At 53.8% G+C, this 21895-nt stretch overlaps 2 non-coding genes across 2 annotated transcripts; one reads left to right on the top strand and one right to left on the bottom strand.

The window, feature by feature from the left end:
- The first annotated feature begins 24 nt into the window (after positions 1 to 24).
- On the top strand, positions 25 to 96 carry trnah-gug (transfer RNA histidin (anticodon GUG)). Its single transcript has one exon. It is a non-coding gene; the product is annotated as a tRNA-His (tRNA).
- Positions 97 to 670: 574 nt separating this feature from the next.
- On the bottom strand, positions 671 to 743 carry trnav-aac (transfer RNA valine (anticodon AAC)). The gene has a single exon. It is a non-coding gene; the product is annotated as a tRNA-Val (tRNA).
- Between the last annotated feature and the right edge of the window lie 21152 nt (positions 744 to 21895).

Raw genomic sequence — 21895 nt, 5'->3', positions numbered from 1 at the left:
CTGCCGCGTGTGTCTCGGTAACTCGCTGTGATCGTATAGTGGTCAGTACTTTGCGTTGTGGCCGCAACAACCCCGGTTCGAATCCGGGTCACGGCAGAATAGGGGCGTCTGCTTTTACTACTCGCACGAATGAAGGCAAAAAAAAGCCAATCGATGTGAACGAACGGCGCTTTACAGAGGAGTACTGCCTGACTGGATCGGTGATGAACGACAGAGGCCACTCCGACCTCTTCTCAGTTTTCTTCAATGACTTACTAAGGATCTTCTTCACATTCGCCCATGCAGGGGAAGCCAGTTACACCAAAGCAAACGCAGGAAAGTGCATTTCAAGCAGAGACCAGGAGGGACTTGTTTACACCGAGAGTGGGCGGAGAATGGAACAATGCGCCCAGCCCTGTTGCTGGAGCCGATTCTTGATGAGCTCTTGGGCTCACTAAGAGGCCCCCGCTGGATGCTAATCTTTCTGTTGTTCTTGCAGGTCCTGCGCTGCTTTTGAGCCGACAGAGCTCGTCCTGGTCTGTCGGCACAGCCCAATTGCAAATGATCGGCTCCGCATACAGAAGGAACGTGCGTTTGGTACAAGAGTGCACGAAGGCACCGGAAATACATTGGGAACAAATGACCGGTCGCTCAAGACCTCTGTGAAGTACAGGAGCGTGCAAAACGAGGCTGTTTCCGCCCGGTCTCGAACCGGGGACCTTTCGCGTGTTAGGCGAACGTGATAGCCGCTACACTACGGAAACCTGCTGGGACCGCTGCTGGTGTCTCGCTTGCGTTTCGGGCTGAGAAAGGGACGCGTCACTTTAGGCAGGGGGCGCTGGAGAGAGGAACAAAGGGCGCGATGAAACAAAATGCCGAAACCCAGGATCGAACCAGGGATCTTTAGATCTTCAGTCTAACGCTCTCCCAGCTGAGCTATTTCGGCGGTGCAAAGAGCACACAGCCACCTGCTCCAGCCTTCCTGTGTTGCGGCATGAGCGCACCAAGAGGAGCGGGAGAGTGTTGCAGGAACGTCACTCAGAAGGAAAGGAACATGTGACCGGTCGTTCAAGTGAAGTACAGGAGCATACAAAACGAGGCTGTTTCGAACCGGGGATTTTTCGCGTGTGACGCAAACGTGATAACCGCTGCACTACGGAAACGGTGAGAAAAGGGCCCCCCCGGCAGTGAGTATTCAACCTTATTGCATTACTGCTCCCAACCAGTTGATATCAAATTAATTCCTAAGGGTTATGTACTTGTTTTGAGTATCTCATGTAGAAGTTGTAAACAAGTTCAATTACGAAACGGTCTAAATGAATGATATAAAGAACTTATGTCCTCTTGATATGTGTAACTCTTTGTAACTGAATGAATTTATATCTTTTGTATTCTGATAACCCTTACGATAAGATCTGTTAGGTTTGCATGCATATTCTATATATTAACAAATGTATCCTCGTGTATTAGTACCTGTGTGTGCGTTGTTTGAGTTATGTCGCATGGTTGGATTCTAAGACCATTAAAATAATCAATTTTGTGATTTACTGCCACAAAATAATTGTCCCAGTAAATGCCCAAACCCCTACAGAACTGGTGCCTCGTGAGAGAACACTACAACAGTGTGTGATATCCTGTTCCAGCCTGAGGAGCAGACAGCGAGCCTGTCTCTTAATAATACTAATAATACAGTGTGTGATTCCCTGCCCCAGCCAGAGGAACAGACAGTGAGCCTGTCTCTCAATAATAATACAGTGTGTGATCTCCTGTCCCAGCCTGGGAAACAGTGAGTCAGCCTCTCAATAATTATAATACAGTGTGATCTACTGTCCCAGCCAGAGGAACACACAGTGAGCCTGTATCTAAATAATAATAATACAGTGCGTGATCTCCTGTACTAGCCTGAGGAACAGACAGCGAGCCTGTCTCTCAATAATGATAACCTAGTGTGGAATGTCCTGTCCCAGTCTGAAGGACAAACAGTGAGCATGTCCCTCAGTAATAATAGAATAGTGTGTGATCTCCAGTCCCAGCAGGAGGAACAGACAGTGAGTCTGTATCTCAATACTAATAATACAGTGTGTGATCTGCTGTCCAAGCCTGGGGAACACTGAGGCTGTCTCTCAATACTAATAATACAGTGTGTGATATCCTGCCCCAGCCTGAGGAACAGTGAACCAGATACTCAATAATAATAATACAGTGTGTGATCTCCTGTCTCAGCCTGGGGAACACTGAGCCTGTCTCTCAATACTAATTATACAGTGTGTCATTTCCTGCCCCAGTCAGAGGAACAGACAGTGAGCCCGTCTCTCAATAATAATAATACAGTGTGTGATCTCCTTTCCCAACCTGAGGAACAGACAGGAGTGAGCCAGTCTCTCAATAATAAAAAAGCAGATTATGACCTGCTGTCCCAGCCTAAGGAACAGTCAGGAAAGAGCAGGTCTCTCTATAATAATAATACAGTTTGTGATCTCCTGTCCCAGCCTGAGGAACAGTGAGCTTGTCTCTCAATAATAATAATACAGAGTATGACCTCCTGTCCCAGCCTGGGGAACAGTGAGCTTGTCTCTCAATAATAATAATACAGTGTGTCATTTCCTGTCCCAGCCTGAGGAACAGTGAGCTTGTCTCTCAATAATAATAATAATACAGTTTGAACTCCTGTCCCAGCCTGAGGAACAGTGAGCCTGTCTCTCAATCATAAAAATACAATGTGTTATCTCCTTTCCCGGCCTGGGGAACACTGAGCCTGTCTCTCAATACTAATAATACAGTGTGTGATATCCTACCCTAGCCTGAGGAACAGACAGTGAGCCTGTCTCTCAATAATAATAATAGAGTGTGTGATTTCCTGTCCCAGCCTGAGGAACAGACTGTGAGCCTGTCTCTCAATAATAATAATCCAGTGTGTGATCTCCTGTTCAAGCCCAAGCGAAGACACAGTGAGCCGATCTGTCAATAATAGTAATACAGTGTGTGATCTCCTGTCCCATTCTGAGGAACAGACAGTCAGCCTATCTGTCAATAATAATAATACAGTGTGTGATCTCCTGTCCCAGCCTGAGAAACAGACAGTGAGCCTGTCTCTCAATAATAATAATACAGTGTGTGATCTCCTGTCCCAGCCTGAGGAACAGACAGTGAGCCTGCCTCTCAATAACAAGCCAATGTGTGATCTCCTGTCCCAGCCTGAGGAACAGAGAGTGAGCCTGTCTCTCAATAATAATACAGTGTGTGATCCTCTGTCCCAGCCTGAGGAACAGACAGTGAGCCTGTCTCTCAATAATAATAATACAGTGTGAATTCCTGTCTCAGCTTGTGGAACATACAGTGAGCCTGTCTCTCTATAATAATAATATAATGTATGACCTCCTGTCCCAGCCTGGGGAATATACAGTGAGCCTGTCTCACTATAATAATAATACAGTGTCTGATCTCCTGTCCCAGCCTGAGGAACAATGAGCCTGTCAATCCATAATAATACAGTATGTGATGTCCTGTCTTCGCCTGAGGAACAGAGAGTAAGCTTGTCTCTCAATAATAATAATACAGTGTGTGATCTCCTGTCCCAGCCTGAGGAACAAACAGTGAGCCTGTCTCAAAATAATAATAATACAGTGTGGGATCTCCTGTCCCAGCCTGGGGAACAGTGTGCCAGACTCTCAATAATATTAATAATAATAATACAATGTGATCTACTGTCCCAGATTGAGGAACAGACAGTGAGCCTGTCTCAATAATAATACAGTGTATGACCATCTGTCCCAGACCGAGGAAACGACAGTGAGTCTGTCTCTAAATAATAATAATATAGTGTGGGATCTCCTGTCCCAGCCTGGGGAACAGTGAGCCAGACTCTCAATAATAATAATACAGTGTGATCTACTGTCCCAGCCTGAGGAACAGACAGTGAGTTTGTCTCTCAATAATAATACAGTGTTATCTCCTGTCCCAGCCTGGGGAACAGACAGTGAGCCTGTCTCTCAATAATAATAATACAGTGTGTGATCTCCTGTCCAAGACTGAGGAACAGACAGTGAGACTGTCTCTCAATAATTATAATAATACTGTGTGAGCTCCTGACCCAGCCTGGGGAACATACAGTGAGCCTGTCTCTCTATAATAATAATTCAGTGTGGGATCTCCTGTCCAACTCTGAGGAACAGACAGTGAGCCTGTCTCTAAATAATAATAATACAGTGTGTGATCCTCTGTCCCAGCCTGAGGAACAGACAGTGAGCTTGTCTCTCAATAATAATAATACAGTGTGTGATCTCCTGTCCCAGCCTGAGGAACAGTGAGCCTGTCAATCAATAATAATACAGTATGTGATGTCCTGTCTCAGCTTGAGGAACAGAGAGTAAGCCTGTCTCTCAATAATAATAATACAGTGTGGGATCTCCTGTCCCAGCCTGGGGAACAGTGAGCCAGACTCTCAATAATATTAATAATAATAATACAGTGTGATCTACTGTCCCAGCCTGAGGTACAGTGAGCCTGTCTCTCAATAATAATATAGTGTGTGACCACCTTCTGTGGTCTGTTTCAAATCCGCCCGCGATGAGACACTGAGGAGAAATGAAGAGCCCCAGTCGCGCTAGAAAATCACCCGGGAAAGAGACTTTCAATGTAGGAAAAAAAAGTCGTTAGTAACAGACATAATATGTTTGTTTTGTTTTTTTAATCGCTGCGATGTGTGACTAAGCTCATACGACTAAGAGTTGCCCCCTTTGTCTAGATCTGGTAACCTGCTCGTTGCTGGTGGGCCAGGTCGTGTCCCCCGTCACTACACTGGGGCATTAAGACCCACACAGACCGCAGGGTGAGTGCCCCCTGCTGGCCCCACTGAGAGGTCGTATCCCACCTCCTCCGCTCTCTGCGAAAAGCAGTATCTTCAGGCCCTGACATCCCACCCCTGCCACTCTCTGCGTAAATAAGTATCGTCAGGCCCTGACATCCCACCCCTGCCACTCCCTGCGTAAAGAAGTGTCGTATAGCCCTGACACCCATCCCTCCACTCTCTGCATTAAACACTGTCGTATAGCCCTGACAGCCACCCCTCCACTCTTTGAATAAAGCAGTGTCGTCAGGCCCTGACATCCCACCCCCGCCACTGTCTACGTAAATTAGTATCGTCAGGACCTGACATCCCACACCCGCCACTCTCTGTGTAAAGTAGTGTCGTATGGCCCTGACACCAATCCCTCCACTCTCTGCATAAAGCAGTGTCTTATGGCCCTGAAACTCTCCCCTCCACTCTCTACATAAAGCAGTGTTGTCAAGCCCTGACATCCCTCCCCCGCCACTCTCTGTGTAAAGCACTGTCGTATGGCCCTGACATCACACCCCCACCACTCTCTGCGTTAAGCAGTGCCGTATAACCCTGACACACTCTGCGTTAAGCTGTGTTGTCAGGCCCTGATATCCCACCCCCGCCACTCTCTGTGTAAAGCAGTGTCATATGGCCCTGACATCCCACCCCCACCACTCTCTGTGTAAAGCACTGCTGTATGGCCCTGACATTACACCCCCACCACTCTCTGAGGAAAGCACTGTCATATAGCCCTGACACCCACCCCTCCATTTTTTGCATAAAGCAGTGTCGTCAAGCCCTGTCACTCTCTGCATAAAGAAGTGTCGTATGGCCCTGACATCCCACCCCCACCACTAACTGTGTAAACTAGTATCATCAGGCCCTGACATCCCACCCCTGCCACTCCCTGCGTAAAGAAGTGTCGTATGGCCCTGACATCACACCCCCACCACTCTCTGCCGAAAGCACTGTCGTATAGCCCTGACATCCCACCCCCACCACTCTCTGTGTAAAGCAGTGTCATATGGCCCTGACATCCTAGCCCCACCACTCTCTGTGTAAAGCAGTGTCATATGGCCCTGGCATCCCACCCCCACCACTCTCTGTGTAAAGCACTGTTGTATGGCCCTGACATCACACCCCCACCACTCTCTGCGGAAAGCACTGTCGTATAGCCTTGACACCCACCTCTCCACTCTCTGTGTAAAGCAGTGTCATCTAGCCCTGACATCCCACCCCCTCCACTCTCTGAATAAAGAAGTGTCGTATGGCCCAGACACCCACCCCTCCATTCTCTGCATAAAGCAGTGTCGTCAGGCCTTGACATCCCACCCCTCCACTCTCTGCGTAATGCGGTATCGTCAGGCCTTGACATCCAACCCCCGCCACTCTCTGCGTAACGCAGACATGTTACAGACATTTACAACAAAGACATATTATAAAATATTGACATATAGTGTAGGAGGCTGGAGCATTATTGGGAGACAGACTCACTGTTCCTCAGGCTGTGACAGGAGATCACATACTGGGCTGCCAGATCAACTGAGTTCCCTCATCCCTCTCCCAGTAGGATTGGGACCCGTTGTGATTCTGGCAGGTGTGGGAACTCTGGGATTAGATTTCTGAATTTCGGGAAGAATGTTTCTCTAATCCCAGAGTATCTTTCACAGTGCAGTAGGAAGTGCACCTCTGTCTCTATTTCTCCCCGCTGGCAGTGGGAGCACAGCCTGTCCTCTCTGGGCAGCCAGGTCTGCCTGTGTCGCCCAGTTTCTATGGCCAGGTTGTGGTCACTGAGCCTGTACTTCGTCAGGGTCTGTTTCTGTTTGTTATTTTTTATTTTGGTCAAATATTCAGCTAGTGTGTATTGTCTGTGTAAGGTTCTGTAGCATTCCAGTTTATGTTGTGTTTGTGTGTGTGTGTCCCAGTGTGTGAGATATTGCTGTTTGATCTGTGCTGTGATGTGGTTGAGTCTGGGTTGTGGTGCTCTAGCAGTGCTGTCCTGAGGCTGGTTAGTGTCGGTGTCACTCACTGCGAGTGTGATCTCAGCAGAGTCTCTGTGCTCTTGGGACACTTGACTCACCTGTCTCTCTCTTTCTCTCCCTGTGCTGTCCCTCTCCTGCCCCCTCTCTCCCTCTTTGGACTCCAGCTGGAGGAGGTCCAATCACCACCTCCTCTGAGACAGCAGAAAAAGAAGGTGGGTAATGCTCTGATCCTCTCTTTACTCCTGTCTAGTGTCCAGTCAGTGTGTCTGTATGAACCCCTCTCTCTCTTAGTGTAGTGTTCATGTCCTGGAGTGTCCAGTCAGTGTGTCTGTATGAACCCCTCTCTCTCTCAGTGCAGTGTTCATGTACTGGAGTGTCCAGTCAGTGTGTCTGTATGAACCCCTCTCTCTCTCAGTGCAGTGTTCATGTACTGGAGTGTCCAGTCATGTGTCTGTATGAACCCCTCTCTCTCTCTCAGTGCAGTGTTCATGTCCTGGAGTGTCCAGTCCGACTCTTAACGTGACTCTCCTGTCTCTGCTTCAGAAGCGCTGGTGCGTCTTTTTAAACTCCCTGAGCTGCGTGTCGGTGGAGACAGATGATCAGGACGAGCCGATGGAGGCGGCGGAGACCGTGGGTCAGGAGAGGAAGAGCGAGGGAGAGGAGGAGCAGGCTGCCGGGAAGGACAAGAAGAGGAAGAGGAGGGGCAGGTGAGCAGACAGGGGGGCGCCGCCCGGTCGTGTCTGTGATTCAAGGAGGAGTCTCCTCTTGCTGTTTGATGTCATGGTGACGTCTGTGTCTGTGTCCCTCACACCTGCAATAACAATATTCTTTCCAGGTTCCTTTCCTGGTTCTGTGCCTGCTAAGATCTGGACTGGACTGGACTGGACTGAACTGGAGCTGAGGGACACCAGTCTGGACTGAAGCTGAGGGACCCCAAACTGTGCTGGACCGAAGCTGAGGGACCCCAGACTGTGCTGGACTGACGCTGAGGGACCCCAGACTGTGCTGGACTGAAGCTGAGGGACCCCAAACTGTGCTGGACCGGAGCTGAGGGGCCCCAGACTGGACTGGACCGAAGCTGAGGGGCCCCAGACTTTGCTGGACCGAAGCTGAGGGACCCCAGTCTGCGCTGGACCGAAGCTGAGGGACCCCAGTCTGCGCTGGACCGAAGCTGAGGGACCCCAGTCTGGACTGGACTGGAGCTGAGGGGCCCCAGACTGCGTTGGACTGGAGCTGAGGGACACCAGACTGGACTGGACTGAAGCTGAGGGGCCCCAGACTGCACTGGACTGAAGCTAAGGGGCCCCAGACTGGACTGAAGCTGGGGGGCCCCAAACTGGACTGGACTGAAGCTGAGGGACCCCAGACCCCAGTCTGGACTGAAGCTGAGGGACCCCAGACTGGACTGTGGAAAACTGGAGCCCAGCAGGTGGGAGCCTGGTCAGTACCTGGAGGGGAGACTCCTGGGAAAAACTGGAGAAGAGTAGGGGTGTTACCCCAGTGTCCTGGCCTGATTCCCCCCCTGGTCTTGACCCATCATGGCCTCCTAATCACCCCTGTCTCTGAACTGGCTCCATCCCTCTGCTCTCCTCCCCACTGAGAGCTGCTGTGTGCTGAGCGGACTGGAGCATCATCCAGGTGGGGGCTGCACACTGGGGGGACTGGAGGGGATCCCCCTGACCTGGGAAGAGCTGGGAAGAGCTCTGAGGGGAGGGTCCAGACTTATTAATTATTATTATTATTCGTGCTGCACTGGGCTTCAGTCCTGGCAGTGAGAGGGGGACTCTGTGATCAGTACAGATACTTATGACTGTATAATAATACACGATAGAAATGGAACACAGGGTAGCGCTGTAGTCTCTTCGAAACGTTTTGAACTGCCAGAAGAAGTTTTCACAACCCAGACTCATGAAGGTACAGGTCATCTCCTTTCGGCCGGAGCAAGGTGTATGGTGTCCTGGTGATTGCTCCCGTTTTGAACAGAGTTTAATGTTGCGTTTCTACTTTATTAGAGAGAGGCACTGAACATCCTGTGATGGACTGGTGTCCTGTCCAGGGTGTGTGAGTGTGTGTGTGTCCTGTGTTGGACTGCTGTCCTGTCCAGGGTGTATGAGTCTGTGTGTGTCCTGTGATGGGCTGGTGTCCTGTCCAGGGTGTGTGAGTGTGTGTGTGTCCTGTGATGGACTGCTGTCCTGTCCAGGGTGTGTGAGTGTGTGTGTGTGTCCTGTGATGGTCTGCTGTCCTTTCCAGGGTGTGTGTGTGTACTGTAATGGACTTATATCCTGTGAAGGACTGCTGTCCTGTCCAGGGTGTGTGAGTGTGTGTGTGTGTCCTGTGATGGTCTGCTGTCCTTTCCAGGGTGTGTGTGTGTACTGTAATGGACTTGTATCCTGTGAAGGACTAGTGTCCTGTCCAGGGTGTGTGTGTGTCCTGTGATGGACTGGTGGATCACAATATTAATTCTCCTGCTTGACTCCCTCCCGCCAGAGTGAAAGCGGGACACGGCAGTAAAAGCTCAGCCCTGCGGGTGGTGGTCCTCTCGGCCACACAGGGGCGCTGTGGCCCCACTGGGGGGGGGGGGTTATGTTCAAGTCCCGCTGGGAATCGCACCGACGCGGCGGAGTTCGTGAACGTCCCAGACACCAAGAAAACGAGAGAGAGAAAAAAGGTCGTTTTTGGGGTTCAAGAAGCAACCCCGAGATTCAGGGAGTTTCCCCGCTGAGCTTACTCTGCCGAAAACACGCAGGTTTTATTTTTTTTCCCGTGCCCCCCTCACACAGGCCGTTTCTGTAGCGTAAAGTTGTGTTTTTTTGCGCGGCGGTGGGTGAGGGGCGAAATTTTATTTATTTTTTTCCCACGGTTTGAAACAGAAACAGCCGGGTGGTGTTGTAGAGAGGTCGACGTGCCTGGTTTTCTTTCTTTGATTTGGGGGTCGGGGGGGGGGGGGTCTAATTTCACTGAACCAGACCCCACGGAAACCCGTGTTGGACGTGGTGGTGCTGAATGCGCCCTCGACGTGATTTTGTCTTTAAATTCAAGTGCAGCTTTTGTAACCCTTGGGCCGGAAACACCTGGACCCGTTTCCCCTGCCTGTCCGAGGTGGCGACTACCGGGGTCGTACAGGGACACCCGGCTGGCCGCCGAGAGTTGGAAAAATAAAATGTCCACCCAAAAAAAAACAGCAACCGTGAAAAATGTCGGCCATTTTTGTTTCGCGGCCGAGCCGTGAGCGCGTTTGGGGCGACGTCACGGGGGCGTCACAATGAGCCGCCTGACGTCACAGAGCGGCGGATTCTAGCGCGGGGCGGCGCCAGAGCACCGTGAGCTCAGAGGAGTGAAGAGAGAGGAGGAAAGCGCTATATAGTCTTTTCTAAACACGTGTTTCTTCCAATAAAGTTACTTCGACTTAGATCGTTAGTTTCATCTTCAGAATCGCTCTTCAGAATCCCCGTGAAATCGGTAAGTCAGTCAAAAGTGCCGCTGGCGAGAAATTACAAAATAAGTGGAGAAATAAGTTGTTTTTTTTACCGTTACTCAACTCTTATGGGTGTGATCGTGCTGTAAAAAGATATTGAGAGGAGGTGCACCTCTACACAGAGAGTGGCGGGGGTGTGGAACAAAGCTGATACCCTGGCTCCTCTCCAGACACAGCTGGGTGAGGTCCTCCAGTCAGGACAGGAGGCTCTTCTGTACACAGAGGAGGGCGGGGGTGGGGAACAAGCCGCTCAGCTGTATGGCTCCGCCCCCTGCCCTCCGCTCTGTGACTCTGCTTGTCTCGGCAGGACGATGGACCGACAGAGATGCCTCACGGCCGTGCGCGGTCGCAGCAGGACCCGGGCCCGGCGAGGCATCGTAAGTCCACCCCTCCCGCCCGCCGTCCAGCGTCCAGCGTCCAGCCCTCCTCCGACTGGCCTCTCCGCCCCCAGCAGCGCTCGCTGTATTATAATAATAATAATAAACTTCACTGATAGAGCACCTTTCACACACATAGCAGCGCAAAGCGCTTGACAGACCAGGTCTCACGGTAACACCTCCAGACGAGGAGAGACACTTCCAGTGGTGATCTTGACTGAGGACACGCCTCGGCTCAAGAGACAGGGTCGCGGGTCCATTATGGCCTTCTGAGAGCACAGATTGCCTCTGGATGTCCCAGACTCTTCCTGGACACACTGTACAGACTCACCTGTCCAGACTCTCACTGGACACACTGTAGAGACTCACCTGTCCACACTCTCACTGGACACACTGTACACACTCACCTGTCCACACTCTCACTGGACACACTGTACACACTCACCTGTCCAGACTCTTACTGGACACACTGTGGAGACTCACCTGTCCAGACTCTCACTGGACACACTGTACACACTCACCTGTCCACACTCTCACTGGACACACTGTACACACTCATCTGTCCAGACTCTCACTGGACACACTGTACACACTCACCTGTCCAGAGTCTTACTGGACACACTGTAGAGACTCACCTGTCCAGACTCTTACTGGACACACTGGACACACTCACCTGTCCAGACTCTCACTGGACACACTGTACACACTCACCTGTCCACACTCTCACTGGACACACTGTACACACTCACCTGTCCAGACTCTCACTGGACACACTGTAGAGACTCACCTGTCCAGACTCTTACTGGACACACTGGACACACTCACCTGTCCACACTCTCACTGGACACACTGTAGAGACTGCCCAAGGCCCCTAGTCGCGACAAGACTGGGCTGGGCTATGTGGTCAGAGGTGTCTCGGAGATGGGCTGTTTGGCGTCTTCACAGGTCACACCGGTCAGGCCGAACCCGGACTGGCAGCGGGAGAGGTCCCGGCCCAAGTCCCGGTGCTTTTCCGTAAGTCTGACCCGGTCGCCTTCCGCGAGACTGGACCGGCCGCCCTGTGGTGGGCCCGGTGCCCCACATCTACCCTACAGCTCCCCCCACTGACCCCTAAACTCCCGATACCCTACAGCTCCCCACACTGACCCCTAAACTCCCGATACCCTACAGCTCCCCACACTGACCCCTAAACTCCCGATACCCTACAGCCCCCCACACTGACCCCTAAACTCCCGATACCCTACAACTCCCCACTCTGACCCCTAAACTCCCGATACCCTACAGCTCCCCACTCTGACCCCTAAACTCAAGATACCCTACAGCTCCCCACACTGACCCCTAAACTCCCGATACCCTACAGCTCCCCACACTGACCCCTAAACTCTCGATACCCTACAGCTCCCCACTCTGACCCCCACAGTCCTGATGGCCGAGAGGTCTCTGCTTGCTGTGGTGATTGAGTGAGCTCTGTGGACCTGACCTCTGTCTTGTGTCCTCGTTTCCAGCGTCTCCTAGTGGTCCGGCATTTCACACGACCTGAAGGTGAGATCTGGGTAGGAGACAGAGCACCCCCTAACACCCCTGAGCTGGGTTACAGGGTAAGACAGCTTCTTACTGTTGGACACACCTGTCCACACTCTTACTGGACACACTGGACACACTCGCCTGTCCAGACTCTGACTGGACACACTGTACACACTCACCTGTCCACATTCTCACTGGACACACTGTACACACTCACCTGTCCAGGCGTAGTCTCTGCTCCTCATCCCCCCTGCGTTGTGTCTCCCCCTCTCCCCGCTGGACAGAATCCTGTGGTGTCTTCGTGTCTCCCCGAGCTCGTCCAGAAGCTGGAGAGGGCGGCCGAGCTGCAGCTGGAGCTCCCGGGGTCGCCCGGCTCGTCCCGCTCGGGCTCGCCCAGCTCGTTCCGCTCGGTGTCCCCCCCCTCCTCGCCCGAGAGCCCCCTCCGCTCCCCGCCCCCGGCCCCCCCCTCCGGCCCCCTCAGGCCCCTGCCCGCCCCGCCCCGCCGCCCCCCCTTCTTCCCCGCCATGCCCCTCGAGCCCCCCCTGCTGCCCGGGGCGGTGCCCCTGCCCCTGCCCCCGCCCGTCCTGCCCCCCATCGCCCGCCCGGCCCCGCCAGGCCCCGCCTGGGGCTCCCCGGTGCGGAGGGCAAGGAGAGAGGCGGAGATGTCTGACGAGGCAAGTGGGGCAGAGTCTGTCCGTCTGTCCGTCTGTCCGTCTGTCCATCTATCCTTCAGTCCATCTGTCCCTCTGTCCATCTGTCCTTTTCTCTGTCCTGTCCTTCTGTCCTTTTCTCTGTCCTTCTGTCTTTCTGTTCTTTTCTCTGTCCATCTGTCTTTCTGTCCTTTTCTGTCTTTCTATCCATCACTCTATTTATCCTTTTCTCTGTCCATCTGTCTTTCTGTCCTTTTCTCTGTCTTTCTGTCCTTTTCTCTGTCTTTTTGTCCATCTGTACTTCTCTCTTTCTGTCTTTCTGTCCTTCTGTCTGAGTCTCTCTTTTTCTCTGTGTCTGTCCCTCTCTCCCTGTCTCTCTCCCTGTGTCTTTCCATGTCTTCCTGCTCTCTGTCTGTCCTGCGTTGTCCCAGCTGGGCCTGTCTCCCTGTGTCTCTCCGTGTGTCTCCCTGCTCTCTGTCTGTCCTGCGTTGTCCCAGCTGGGTCTCCCTCCCTCCTCTCTCTCCGTGTGTCTCCCTGCTCTCTGTCTGTCCTGCGTTGTCCCAGCTGGGTCTCTCTCCCTGTGTCTCTCCGTGTGTCTCCCTGTCTGTCTCTCTGTCTGTCCTGCGTTGTCCCAGCTGGGCCTGTCTCCTCTGCTCTCTGACTTCAGCTCTGTTCGCCGATGTCCCGCCAGCCCGTCTCTCTCTCAGCCTGTCTCTTGACTTGCAGGAGGAAGAGAAGGTGGAGACAGCTCTTCCGGCAGGAGAGAGGAAGGAGGTCAGTGCTGGTCCCACCCTGCCCCCAGGCCTGTCTGTGGTGGAGTTTTGCCGTCTTGTCTGTCCCTGGGTCTCAGTGTCTCTTTCAGCCCTGTCTGTCAGTGTCTCTCTCCTCCTCCTCTCTGTCCTCAGTGTGTCTCTCTCCTCCTCTCTGTCCTGTGGTGTCCAGTGGGTCAGAATTAGTGGGCTACACCCAGGCTCACTCACTGCGAGTATGATCTCAACAGAGTCTCTGTGCTCTTGGGACACTTGACTCACCTGTCTCTCTCTTTCTCTCCCTGTGCTGTCCCTCTCCTGCCCCCTCTCTCCCTCCTCGGACTCCAGCTGGAGGAGGTCCAATCACCACCTCCTGTGAGACAGAAGAAAAAGAAGGTGGGTAATGCTCTGATCCTCTCTTTACTCCTGTCCAGTGTCCAGTCAGAATGTCTGTATGAACCCCTCTCTCTCTCAGTGCAGTGTTCATGTACTGGAGTGTCCAGTCAGTGTGTGTGTATGAACCCCTCTCTCTCTCAGTGCAGTGTTCATGTCCTGGAGTGTCCAGTCAGTGTGTCTGTATGAACCCCTCTCTCTCTCAGTGCAGTGTTCATGTCCTGGAGTGTCCAGTCAGTGTGTCTGTATGAACCCCTCTCTCTCTCAGTGCAGTGTTCATGTACTGGAGTGTCCAGTCAGTGTGTCTGTATGAACCCCTCTCTCTCTCAGTGCAGTGTTCATGTCCTGGAGTGTCCAGTCCGACTCTTAACGTGACTCTCCTGTCTCTGCTTCAGAAGCGCCGATGCGTCTTTTTGATGTCCCTGAGCTGCGTGTCGGTGGAGACAGAAGATCAAGATGAGCCGATGAAGGTGGCGGAGACCGTTGCTCAGGAGAGGAAGAGCGAGGGAGACGAGGAGCAGGCTGCCGGGAAGGACAAGAAGAGGAAGAGGAGGTGCAGGTGAGCAGACAGGGGGGCGCCGCCCGGTCATGTCTGTGATTCAAGGAGGAGTCTCCTCTTGCTGTTTGATGTCATGGTGACGTCTGTGTCTGTGTCCCTCACACCTGCAATAACAATATTCTTTCCAGGTTCCTTTCCTGGTTCTGTGCCTGCTAAGATCTGGACTGGACTGGACTGGACTGGACTGGACTGGACTGGACTGGACTGGACTGGACTGGACTGGAGCTGAGGGACACCAGACGACTGGATTGGAGCCTAGGGACACCAGACTGTGCTGGACCGAAGCTGAGGGACCCCAGTCTGGACTGAAGCTGAGGGACACCAGACTGTGCTGGACCGAAGCTGAGGGACCCCAGTCTGTGCTGGACCGAAGCTGAGGGACCCCAGACTGGACTGGACCGAAGCTGAGGGACACCAGACTGTGCTGGACCGAAGCTGAGGGACCCCAGTCTGTGCTGGACCGAAGCTGAGGGACCCCAGACTGGACTGGACTGGAGCTGAGGGACACCAGACTGGACTGGACTGAAGCTGAGGGACCCCAGACTGGACTGGACTGGAGCTGAGAGACACCAGACTGTGCTGGACCGAAGCTGAGGGACCCCAGTCTGGACTGAAGCTGAGGGACCCCAGACTGTGCTGGACCGAAGCTGAGGGACCCCAGACTGTGCTGGACCGATGCTGAGGGACCCCAGTCTGGACTGAAGCTGAGGGGCCCCAGACTGGACTGATGACCTTTTGTTAAGCATCAATAAATTTTTTTTAAAAAAAAATCTGTTTCGCTTTTGGTTTTTACCCCAGTGTCCTGGCCTGATTCCCCCACTGGTCTTGACCCATCATGGCCTCCTAATCACCCCCCCCTCTCTGAACTGGCTCCATCCCTCTGCTCTCCTCCCCACTGAGAGCTGCTGTGTGCTGAGCGGACTGGAGCATCATCCAGGTGGGGGCTGCACACTGGGGGGGCTGGAGGGGATCCCCCTGACCTGGGAAGAGCTCTGAGGGGAGGGTCCAGACTTATTAATTATTATTATTATTCGTGCTGCACTGGGCTCCTGTCCTGGCAGTGAGAGGGGGACTCTGTGATCAGTACAGATACTTATGACTGTATAATAATACACGATAGAAATGGAAAACAGGGTAGCGCTGTAGTCTCTTCGAAACGTTTTGAACTATCAGAAGAAGTTTTCACAACCCGGACTCGTGAAGGTACAGGTCTTCTCCCATCGTCCGGAGCAAGGTGTATCGTGTCCTGGTGATTTCTCCCGTTTCGAACGGAGTTTAATGTCGCATTTCTACTTTATTAGAGAGAGGCACTGAACATCCTGTGATGTACTGGTGTCCTGTCCAGGGTGTGTGAGTGTGTGTGTGTCCTGTGATGGACTGCTGTCCTGTCCAGGGTGTGTGTGTGTCCTGTGATGGACTGGTGGATCACAATATTAATTCTCCTCCTTGATTCCCTCCTTCATCGCCAGAGTGAAAGCGGGACACGGCAGTAAAAGCTCAGCCCTGCGGGTGGTGGTCCTCTCGGCCACACGGGGTGCTGTGGCTCCACGGGGGGGGGGGGGGGGGGGTTATGTTCAAGTCCCGCTGGGAATCGCACCGACGCGGTGGAGTTCGTGAACGTCCCAGACACCAAGAAAACGAGAGAGAGAAAAAAGGTCGTTTTCGGGGTTCAAGAAGCAACCCCGAGATTCAGGGAGTTTCCCCGCTGAGCTTACTCTGCCGAAAACACGCAGGTTTTATTTTTTTCCCGTGCCCCCCCTCACACAGGCCGTTTCTGTAGCATGAAGTTGTGTTTTTTTGCGCGGCGGTGGGTGAGGGGCGAAATTGTATTTATTTTTTTCCCACGGTCTGAAACGGAAACAACCGGGTGGTGTTGTAGAGAGGTCGATGTACCTGGTTTTCCTCGTCTCCGAAGCCCGTTTTTTTGGGGGGGTCGTGAGGTCCCACGCAGCGCTCGGAAAAGAAAATGGCGTCTCTTTTCCCCGCAGGACAGGGGGGCGAACCCGTTTTTTTTGGACATGGCGTGGCCCGAAATTTCCGCCCTTGGCCGCTAGAGGGGGGTGGAGTTTGGTCTTTCTTTGACTTGGGGGTGGGGGGGTGCTAATTTCACTGAACCAAACCCCACGGAAACCCGTGTTGGACGTGGGGGTGCTGAATGCGCCCTCGACGTGATTTTGTCTTTAAATTCAAGTGCAGCTTTTGTAACCCTTGGGCCGGAAACAGCTGGACCCGTTTCCCCTGCCTGTCCGAGGTGGCGACTACTGGGGTCGTACAGGGACACCCGGCTGGCCGCCGAGAGTTGGGAAAAATAAAATGTCCACCCAAAAAAAACAACAACCGTGAAAAATGACGGCCATTTTTGTTTCGCGGCCGAGCCGTGAGCGCGTCGGGGGTGACGTCACGGTGGCGTCACAATGAGCCGCCTGACGTCACAGAGCGGCGGATTCTAGCGGGGGCGGCGCCGGAGCCCCATGAGCTCAGAGGAGTGAAGAGAGAAGAGGAGGAGGAAAGCGCTATATAGTCCTTTCTAAATACGTGTTTCTTCCAATAAAGTTACTTCGACTTAGATCGTTAGTTTCAGCTTCAGAAACGCTCTTCAGAATCCCCGTGAAATCGGTAAGTCAGTCAAAAGTGAGAAATAACAAAATAAGTGGAGAAATAAGTTGTTTTTTTTACCGTTACTCAACTCTTATGGGTGTGATCGTGCTGTAAAAAGATATTGAGAGGAGGTGCACCTCTACTCAGAGAGTGGTGGGGGTGGGGAACAAGCTGCCCAGCCCTGTGGTTGAAGCCGATACCCTGGCTTCTCTCCAGACACAGCTGGGTGAGCTCCTCCAGTCAGGACAGGAGGCTCTTCTGTACACAGAGGGTGGCGGGGGTGTGGAACAAAGCTGATACCCTGGCTCCTCTCCAGACAGAGCTGGGTGAGCTCCTCCAGTCAGGACAGGCGGCTCTTCTCCGCCCCCTCCCCTCCCCTCTGTGACTCTGCTTGTCTCGGCAGGACGATGGACCGACAGAGATGCCGCACGGCCGTGCGCGGTCGCAGCAGGACCCGGGCCCGGCGAGGCGTCGTAAGTCCACCCCTCCCGCCCGCCGTCCAGCGTCCAGCGTCCAGCCCTCCTCCGACTGGCCTCTCCGCCCCCAGCAGTGCTCGCTGTATTATAATAATAATAATAATAATAATAAACTTCACTGATAGAGCACCTTTCACACACATAGCAGCGCAAAGCGCTTGACAGACCAGGTCTCACGGTAACACCTCTAGACGAGGAGAGACACTTCCAGTGGTGATCTTGACTGAGGACACGCCTCGGCTCAAGAGACAGGGTCGCGGGTCCATTATGGCCTTCTGAGAGCACAGATTGCCTCTGGACGTCCCAGACTCTTACTGGAAACACTGTAGAGACTCACCTGTCCAGACTCTCACTGGACACACTGTACACACTCACCTGTCCACACTCTCACTGGACACACTGTACACACTCACCTGTCCAGACTCTCACTGGACAGACTGTAGAGACTCACCTGTCCAGACTCTTTCTGGACACACTGGACACACTCACCTGTCCACACTCTCACTGGACACACTGTAGAGACTGCCCAAGGCCTCTAGTCTCGACACGACTGGGCTGGGCTATGTGGTCAGAGCTGTCTCGGAGATGAGCAGTTTGGCGTCTTCACAGGTCACACCGGTCAGGCCGAACCCGGACTGGCAGCGGGAGAGGTCCCGGCCCAAGTCCCGGTGCTTTTCCGTAAGTCTGACCCGGTCGCCTTCCGCGAGACTGGACCGGCCGCCCTGTGGTGGGCCCGGTGCCCCACATCTACCCTACAGCTCCCCCCACTGACCCCTAAACTCCCGATACCCTACAGCTCCCCCCACTGACCCCTAAACTCCCGATACCCTACAGCTCCCCACACTGACCCCTAAACTCCCGATACCCTACAGCTCCCCACACTGACCCCTAAACTCCCGATACCCTACAGCTCCTCACACTGACCCCTAAACTCCCGATACCCTACAGCTCCCCACACTGACCCCTAAACTCCCGATACCCTACAGCTCCCCACACTGACCCCCACAGTCCTGATGGCCGAGAGATCTCTGCTTGCTGTAGTGATTGAGTGAGCTCTGTGGACCTGACCTCTGTCTTGTGTCCTCGTTTCCAGCGTCTCCTAGTGGTCCGGCATTTCACCAGAGATGAAGGTGAGATCTGGGGAGGAGACAGAGCACCCCCTAACACCCCTGAGCTGGGTTACAGGGTAAGACAGCTTCTTACTGTTGGACACACCTGTCCACACTCTTACTGGACACACTGGACACACTCGCCTGTCCGGACTATTACTGGACACACTGTACACACTCACATGTCCAGACTCTTACTGTCCACACTCACCTGTCCAGACTCTCACTGGACACACTGTCCACACTCACTGGACACACTGTCCACTCTCACCTGTCCACACTCTCACTGGACACACTGTACACACTCACCTGTCCACACTCACTGGACACACTGTACACACTCACCTGTCCAGGCGTAGTCTCTGCTCCTCATCCCCCCTGCGTTGTGTCTCCCCCTCTCCCCGCTGGACAGAATCCTGTGATGTCTTCGTGTCTCCCCGAGCTCGTCCAGAAGCTGGAGAGGGCGGCCGAGCTGCAGCTGGAGCTCCCGGGGTCGCCCGGCTCGTCCCGCTCGGGGTCGCCCGGCTCGTTCCGCTCGGTGTCCCCCCCCTCCTCGCCCGAGAGCCCCCTCCGCTCCCCGCCCCCGGCCCCCCCCTCCGGCCCCCTCAGGCCCCTGACCGCCCCGCCCCGCCGCCCCCCCTTCATCCCCGCCATGCCCCTCGAGCCCCCCCGTCCTGCCCCCCATCGCCCGCCCGGCCCCGCCAGGCCCCGCCTTTTGTAAAGAATCAATAAAATGTTTTTAAAAAAAATCTGTTTAGCTTTTGGTTTTTTCCCTCCCCCCCCCCAAGGTTGCTGCTGGGAGAGGTGTGAGTGGGGCCAGCAGGGGGCGCTCTCACCCTGTGGTCTGTGTGAGTCCTGATGCCCCAGTATAGTGACGGGGGACACTGGACTGTAAACAGGCGCCGTCCTTCGGATGAGACGTCAAACCGAGGTCCTGACTCTCTGTGGTCATTAACAATCCCGGGGTGTCTCTGGAGAAGAGTAGGGGTGTTACCCCAGTGTCCTGGCCTGATTCCCCCCCTGGTCTTGACCCATCATGGCCTCCTAATCACCCCCCCTCTCTGAACTGGCTCCATCCCTCTGCTCTCCTCCCCACTGAGAGCTGCTGTGTGCTGAGCGGACTGGATTATCATCCAGGTGGGGGCTGCACACTGGGGGGACTGGAGGGGATCCCCCTGACCTGGGAAGAGCTCTGAGTGGAGGGTCCAGACTTATTAATTATTATTATTATTCGTGCTGCACTGGGCTTCAGTCCTGGCAGTGAGAGGGGGACTCTGTGATCAGGACAGATACTTATGACTGTATAATAATACACGATAGAAATGGAACACAGGGTAGCGCTGTAGTCTCTTCGAAACGTTTTGAACTGCCAGAAGAAGTTTTCACAACCCGGACTCGTGAAGGTACAGGTCTTCTCCCTTCATCCGGAGTAAGGTGAGAGGCCACCCCCTCGGGGCGCAGTATCCCCGATGCACCCCCCCTGCACCACCACCCAAAACGACACACACTTCTGTGACGATTGGGAGACCCCGGTTCGACCAGCCCCTGCGGTGGAGGAAACGACCCGCTGGAGAGAACACGCAGACTCCACACAGAAGGGTCACCTCGGCATTTATTCCAACAGCAAAACAACACCAGAGAGAAACGGTCTCTGAAAGAGAAGCGTACACCGGGAAAAACGCGACGGGGTCATTACAAATGGGAATAGGAGTTCTTTTTTTCTTTTTTTTCCGGACGTCAGTTGTATCGTGTCCTGGTGATTTCTCCCGTTTCGAACGGAGTTTAATGTCGCGTTTCTACTTTATTAGAGAGAGGCACTGAACTTTGGGGAACGTGACATCCACCCAGTATTACTAGTAGGTTGATAAATATAAATATAAATGTTCTTTTTCCCCCCGTATTATACCTCGCGAAATATAACGATGGCCAACTCCTTAAGTCGAAATTTAAACCCTTCTCACGCTACAAGACAGTCCGTCAACATCGCCGCGGCCCGAAGCGCGACCTTCGGTATGACGTTGGCCGAAGGGGGTAGGGTAAAACGTCACAGCCGGGGGAAGCCCCTATCACGTGAGAGGGGTGCGGCGGGCGACGAGCACCCGGGGGCGAAGAGAAGTTGATTTGCGTGGGGTGTGGAAACACTACACGACCGGGCAAGCGAGACGTTTTTTTTTGTTTTGTTTTTTCCAGAACATCAGAACAACCGCAGAGATGACCATCGATCCACCTCCGGACGTTTCCTTTTTTGTCCTCTTTGGCCTCCAAAATAAAAAAAAAACTGGGATCCATCGTGGTGTTACCAAATTAAAACGTCAACCACTTTTCGGGCTTTCGTGCTGTCCATGATGAAACCGTCATGGTTGTGTAAGGATACGTTACGTCACAGACCGGCGGAGCTCGGGCGTGAGGAGTGTCGTTACGTTTTTGAAACCCAAACCTGTAAGATTCAATTTCAATTCAGTTTTTTTTATATAGCGCCTTTCACAACAAGAATGCCCCAAGGCCCCGAACAAAGGAGTTGTTCCACACCCCCGCCACCCTCTGTGTACAGTAGAGCCCCCCTGTCCTGACTGGAGGAGCTCACCCAGCTGTGTCTGGAGAGAAGCCGGGGTATCGGCTTCAACCACAGGGCTGGGCGGCTTGTTCCCCACTTCCACCACCCTCTGTGTACAGAAGAGCCTCCTGTCCTGACTGGAGTGACAGTAGAGACGGGGTTCATGGGTTATCTGGAGGGGGACTTCGCTCCAACAAAACGCCCAGCCCTGCTGCTCCTACCTCGGACGGAAGACACTTTCCCCAGCTGCTTCATCGTCTTCTCCCTGCGGGAGACCGGCCGCCTGCCGGATCGGGGGGCGCTGTCGTCGGGGCGGGCCGCGGCCCCGACGTCGAGGGGCTCACGGGGGGGGGGCACCCTGCTCGTCGTCGGCACCGGCGCCGCGTTCTCTGTCGCCGCCACCACCGCCACCACCGGCACCGGGCCGCGGGCCTCACCTGGAGGCAACACACCGGCTTCTTTTAACAGATCACCTCGGGAATCGGGAACAACGGAGCTGTGTGCGGCCGTCTGTACGGAGGGGTTCAGCGCGGGGGGGCTCCGGGCTCGGGTCTGGACCCGGGGGGGAGACTGTCTGTGTGGAGTCTGCATGGTCTCCCTGTGTTCTCCGGGTCCAAAGACAGGCTTTTGGGCTAATTGGCTTCTGGGAAA

This window comes from Lepisosteus platostomus, chromosome 5 (assembly GCF_059453375.1).
Source record: "Lepisosteus platostomus isolate fLepPlt1 chromosome 5, fLepPlt1.hap1, whole genome shotgun sequence".
In the NCBI taxonomy this organism is placed as follows: domain Eukaryota; kingdom Metazoa; phylum Chordata; class Actinopteri; order Semionotiformes; family Lepisosteidae; genus Lepisosteus; species Lepisosteus platostomus.
The sequence above is the reverse complement of the archived record's forward strand: the minus strand, read 5'-3'. Positions and strand labels throughout refer to the sequence as shown.